Below are 6,397 nucleotides of genomic sequence, written 5' to 3' on the forward strand. Positions count from 1 at the left end.
TAGTGACAATCGTTGAAAACGGCAAAATCTCGTTTTTCAAAAACTCGCAAGAATTCGAATTTTTTTTCATAAATCTCACATTTTTTCACAAACTCTCGGCCATAAAAATTAAAATATGAAAATTATTTTTTATAAGAATATATCAATAAAAATTATTTAAAAATAAAAATAGACATATTTTTTCACGATAAATAGTTGTTTAAAATATAAATATCCTGTTTAAATCACGCTATTTATGTTTTTCCATAAATCTTGCGATATTTTGAATATCTTGTGAGAAATTACCCACCTATAATGAATCTTGCGATATGGTCATCTGTCATCGGTGGCAATTAATTCCATTTCTCCCCACCTATGTTGAATGAGTAAATGAGCCGCCAATCCAGGTAGTGTTGCACGAGAATGGTGGATCAGCCTCGACAAATAAGCTCAATGATATGCCAAGGACATGTACCAACTTCTTTTGGCTTCACCAATTAAGCTATGCGGTCTCCTGTATATTATTAGTATGTGATAATGAGTACAAGAAATCAGGAACCAAACTAGAATTAAGGATGTAAACAGGTCAGACTTGCTCGGTTCTGATTTAGTCTTTACTGGATCCACTTAATCATATCTTGTCTAATTGGATTCAGATTCAAAATGGCCTGAGATAAAGTAATATCATATACAGATTTGATTAGGTAATCAGGTATGTGTCGTATGTTATCCGGTCTGATTATTCATCGATTCGGATTCAGTTCAAACTCGGACCTAAACCTGCATACTCAATCCGAATCTGATTATTAATTGGATGGTACCTCAGATTTGGATTCAGTAAGATATCTGATCGAAATCCAATCCATTGACATCCATCCGAATTCAGTTTTAATGAGTGTAATCTAAGTGTGATTTACTAGCCACCCTCCACTCATTGCAATGAGATCTCATAAAAGTGACTTCATTAAACTCCATAAGTTTCCCTTAGTTCCCATAGGGAGGAAAAAAAAACTGTATACAGCTTGTGATATAATGGACTCTTAATTCGATCTTGTGACGTGTTGTCAACTTTTAGGGGTGACAACCGATCCGGTTTAGTTTGTACCCAGGTGAAACCAGACATGCATGGACCCAAATTTCGGGTATGGTATCAGGTCTGGAACCGGGTCTAATTGGGTCCACTATAAAAAACCATACCCAGACCCAGACCCAGACCCAGACTCAGACTCAGACCCAGACCCAGAACATACCCGGTAAAAGTATATTTTTTTATCATTTTTATATTGAAAAATTGCAGGTCTTAATCAAAACTTAGGTCCGGTCCGAGTCTCGTATAAAATTTCACAAACTATACCTGCGTCCATGTATTGATCTGACCTTTGAGTCCAGACCTGGGTCTTATTATTTATCACCATAACCGGACCCTATAGGGTTTTTGGTTCAGGTCAGGTCCGGGTAAATCCGACCCGTTGACACCCCATACTTGCAAGTCGAGGTCAAAACTGAATGTACTCCCTGGTGGCAAGGAGACTTCGGGGTTTTATGCGGATGAACTTGATATGCAAGGCATTTTTTTTTAGGTTATTCACAAAAAAAAAACTTTTAATTAAAGATAAACTTGATTAAACTGCATAAGTTCAACTTTGTCTGACCAACTGTGTCTATCAATTGAATTTAAAAGTTTTCATCGGTTTGTCTAGGCTTAGGTTGAAAATTATTATATATAAATATTCTTTTTATAAATATAAATAACACACAAACATATCATCATCATCAAGCCTTATCTCAACTGCACGGGTCAAGTTTACGAGACTTGTTTCTCTATTCTTGTCTAAAACTTGATCACTTTACGATCTTTCATGTCACCTTTTACTTCTTTCCAAGATTTCATTGGTCTTCCTCCTTTTCTAACTCTTTGTACTTCTAAGTGCAATATGTCCCAACCATCTTAAATAGCATTCATTTATTTTATTATTTATTGGTTTCTCTTAAACGCATTCAAATATATTTAATTTTAATTTTATCCTTTCTTATAACTTTAGACAGCCATCTTTTTTTTTTTTTATCATTTTTAGCACATTCAGCTTCATATAATAGTGTTACTTATAAAAACATCATTTTAGTGTACTCTTTTATCACATAACACCCCATTAGCTTGTTTCCATTTAACCCAATGAGCAGTGATCTTATTAGTAATATTTTCTTCAAATCCCTCATGCATAGGCCTTAAATACCAAAATTTATGGTGGTGTTGAATAGACAATATATATATATATATATATATATATATATATATATATATATATATATATATATATATATATATATATATATATGAGAGAGAGAGAGAGAGAGTTTTGAATTTGAATATTTGGCCACTTTTTATTGCATTTGTCTTGATTTTAAGATGGTGTCGGCAGCCACCTGCCATCCTAAAACTTCTTTAATGTGTGTACTATATTACATTTTAATTGTTGGTTGTGCTTAGTGAAAATAAATTCCATCAAAAAACAATTTTAGGAGAATTCTTAACCAATGTTGTCAAAAACGGTGTCTAAACTGAATCCTAAAAATTGAAAACTGAATCAAATCGTTTTGAATTGGTTTAAAACTTGATTTCTTTAAAAAAATCATAAAAATCCAAAAAATAAAGAAATTCAGGAAAATTATCTAAAAAAAGAAAAATCCTATGTAAATAATAACTTGAAGGTTCAATCAAAATCTAAAACACACATTTAATACTTAAAAAATATAACCGCAAACAAACGTCATAGTTTGCTACAAAACATTTATTAAAAAAACTGATTCAGGGTGATTTTCAATAAATCGGCAAAGTGCCGAATCGATTTGATTTTAACATTGAGAATTCAAACGGGTTGGCGTCCAACCCATCAAGATGTGCTCACAACCTGCCCAAATAACGAGCAGTGAGTTTGTTTCGCGTTATTTTAGGTCGAGAAAATGAAATCCCAAACTTGGTTCATTTTACCATGAGAATGAACTATGTAAGGTAAGTGGGCCCCACCACCATTATCGGCCGACCTGGTAGCTTTGGCTGTGGCCACTTGATGCATCTGATTAATTCATGGTGCTTTTTAAAAAAAAAAAAATTTAATCCAAGAGAAAAAAAACCCAGCACCCACCCTACTGTGAAATGATCAGGTGCAATATGATTGCAGAAACATTGGTGCATTAAGCATCTGATCACCGTCCATCTTGAGGACAGGCCTGTCAGTTGTGGGGCCCAAAGCCTGATGGACGGAGATCAGATACTTAATGCACAAAATTTATGCCATGGGATTGCACCTGATCCGGACTCACATTGGCTGACCTTTATTTTCTAAGCGGTGAACGAAATTATAAAAAAGGGTCATGATATTCTGGTAAAGGGCAGCGTCTGCTTGACCATATCAAATGAGAAGGACATGCCTTGCAATTTTCTGGTGGGTCTTGGAGTGGATCTGTTGTTACTGACTTTGCCAGTTGAAGGGGCAGCATGTGCGGGTCCAATCCAGATCCGAAATGGATGTGGATCAGACTGAGTAAAACAGCTAAAATATGGATCTGATTCGGGCTTTTTTTGTTTTTGCGTGGCAAAAACTTGAGAATCGATGGGGCCTAGTGGTCTGGACCAGTCAGAATGGTTGTGGACCGACAGTTCACATTTTTCATTTTTTGTGAAATGTGATTTCACCTTATCTGCACTCTAAGCCAAGCAGCACTGGTTTTGTGAAATGTGATTTCACGAAATTTTAAATGGAAGTAGGGATGTGAATGATTTTGTTTTTAGAAATAGTGGATTTCATTCATAGTGGTGATGAGAAGTCACCAGTTTGAACAGCAGAACAGGATAAATGAATACATAGTGGTAAGTCAATCTTGAATACTGCCTAGCCGAGCTTCCGTAATCCAGTTGAGGTCCGGACCAAATGGTTCGGATTGCAGATGGTGCAAAGCTCTCATAACAAATCCGATTTTTTACATGTAATCGGATTTGGTTATCCATCAAACCTGGATATCCATTGAATGGATTCGATAGTAAAAACTCAAAACCATATTCGTGTTCCATCATAATCGGATTGGTCAAATATTGGATAAAATCCGATCCACTGACATCCGTAAAGGAAGGTCCCCACCAAGTTTAGCTCATGAGGTAAGTGCATGAACTAAGAGCCAACTATTGGGCCATTATGTCAAATGCAGGCCATTGGTTTCGACCCAGATTTTAATCTGACCTCCTTCTTTATCACCAAACCTTGATCATATCGAGTTCGGTATGTCCGAGTCGGGGTCAAAGCCGAACCATTGACAAAGTAGCTTTGACTCCTAGTATATCATGCTAGGCCAGCTGAATTGCGTCCCTATGGCTCAGTGAGCAATCAGCTGTGCCACTAGAAAAGCATGACTTATTAAGGCCAAGTTACTTCAAGGAAACCTCTTTTATTGGACAGTTGAGATACAGCAAAATAGCACCGGATACAATTGACCAAGTCCTTTATAATCAAGACTCCCAGTCAAAGGGTTGGTGAGCGAGGTGAATTCAAGAACAATCCAAACCATTTAGTAGGGATGACAGTGGACCGGGCCAGGGGCGAGGGACAAGGTCTCTACCCCCGCCCCATCTCAAAATCCTGCCCTCCATCCCCACTTCCATCTCCGTTTCATATCCTCTATCCCTGGTCCAAACTGAGTAAGGCGAGGTGGGACCCATTTACACTTGGTCCATTGCCATTCCTAAAGAAGGATTGGGGACGGGGCGGGGCATGGCGGGAATCGGGACAGGGACTGGGCGGGGCAAGGGAAAGCGTAAGTGCATCCCGCCTCCATCCCTCATGGGTTTTGATTTAAACCTCCATCCCCATTTCATGTCCTCCATCCCCGGTCCAAACAGGGCGAGGCAGGCCCTGTTTCCCCCCGATCCATTGCCATCCCTACCATTTAGGTAAGGATCTAACTTCAATAAGTCACGATTTCATCTATTAAGATGAGATTTAATGATTTTTAGACCATCAGAAAACTTGTTCAAAGAACTACATTTAATGTGTTAATGAAGATTGTTAGATGATATTTTCAAACCGATCCAAGCACATTCAATGAGTCTTCTAAGATGGTCAATGTTGAACTTATTATGTCTAAGAAGGACGGACCAAGTCACATCAGATTATCTGAATAGAAATTAAAGGCTATATAAATGATAGAGTTGATGTATTGGACAAATTTGAGGGATTTAGAGGTTAATGAGACCAAAATAGGTTCAAACTCAAATTCAATTTGTCTAGTATTCTTCCTCTCAAAAAAAAAAAATCTCCAGCAATATTAGCGTTCTCTCTCATTATTTTCTAGTAATTAAATTTTTTTTTTATCTGCACCCACTGAAAATAAGATAATAGTTTTTTTTTTTCTTCTCTAGAAATGAACCATTCGAAAGACTTTGTTATGGCACTGTAAACCTGGCTTAATCACCTAGGCCCTAGGGGTTGCTTTTTTAGTATAAAATAGTCACCCACTTTATCAGACTGCATGTCCCCTACTTGGCCATTAAAAACAAGGGAGTTACTATTTGGGTTTATGTCACAAGGACACGGACAAAATGACACGAGACACATCATTCGAGGGCAAGTTGAAGAATCCCTCTGACATAGATCTGAGCATCTTCACGGATAGAGGTACAAACTTGGTTGGGTGTGTTCAATAGGCTGTTGAATGCCTACCTAGAGTAGGATTGACCAAGTTGAGTGGCAAGTGCATCACCAAGACTTGGGTCTTGCTTGATCAAATAGCTAATCGCTTAGGTCTATGTCACAAAGATACGTGGACGTGAGGACACGGGATGCGGGTTTGACTTGCAAACTCGAAAATCTTTTAAAAAAATAGACATTTTTTTTAAAGAAAAGCTGGGGTTAGGCCGACCCATACCGGTAATACAACTATACCGTTGGGTTTTGAACCTGCAACGTCTCAACATAAGGTGACGTGCATTAGCTGCTCCTACCAGACAAGCTGAGCCCAGTTGGTTTTTCAAAAACAGACATGAGGATATGGAAATTTTCTTAATTTTTAATCAATAAAAAACTATTTTTTATTCAGTATTTTAATATTTAGAAAAGCTTGTAGTAAACATATTATTAAAACACAACAAATAATATTAAAATGCATTGTCTAAATCAGTGTGTCCATGCATGTCACAAGGGACACAACCAAAATGGAGTGTCCCTGACTCATGGGAAGGTTATAAAAGTACACACATGCATACATGGAGATATAGTCATACGGAAGCACACACAACTTCATGCATGGAGACATACAGGTACGCATGTATGCACATACATACATACACATACGTGTGCATGGAGGAAGCTTTTTTGAGATCTCGCACATTCATGTTTTTAGTGACACCGACTGGAATCCAAAAATCAAG

The sequence above is a fragment of the Nuphar pumila genome, chromosome 1 (genome assembly GCF_984573655.1).
Source record: "Nuphar pumila chromosome 1, dmNupPumi1.hap1.1, whole genome shotgun sequence".
NCBI classification, from domain to species: domain Eukaryota; kingdom Viridiplantae; phylum Streptophyta; class Magnoliopsida; order Nymphaeales; family Nymphaeaceae; genus Nuphar; species Nuphar pumila.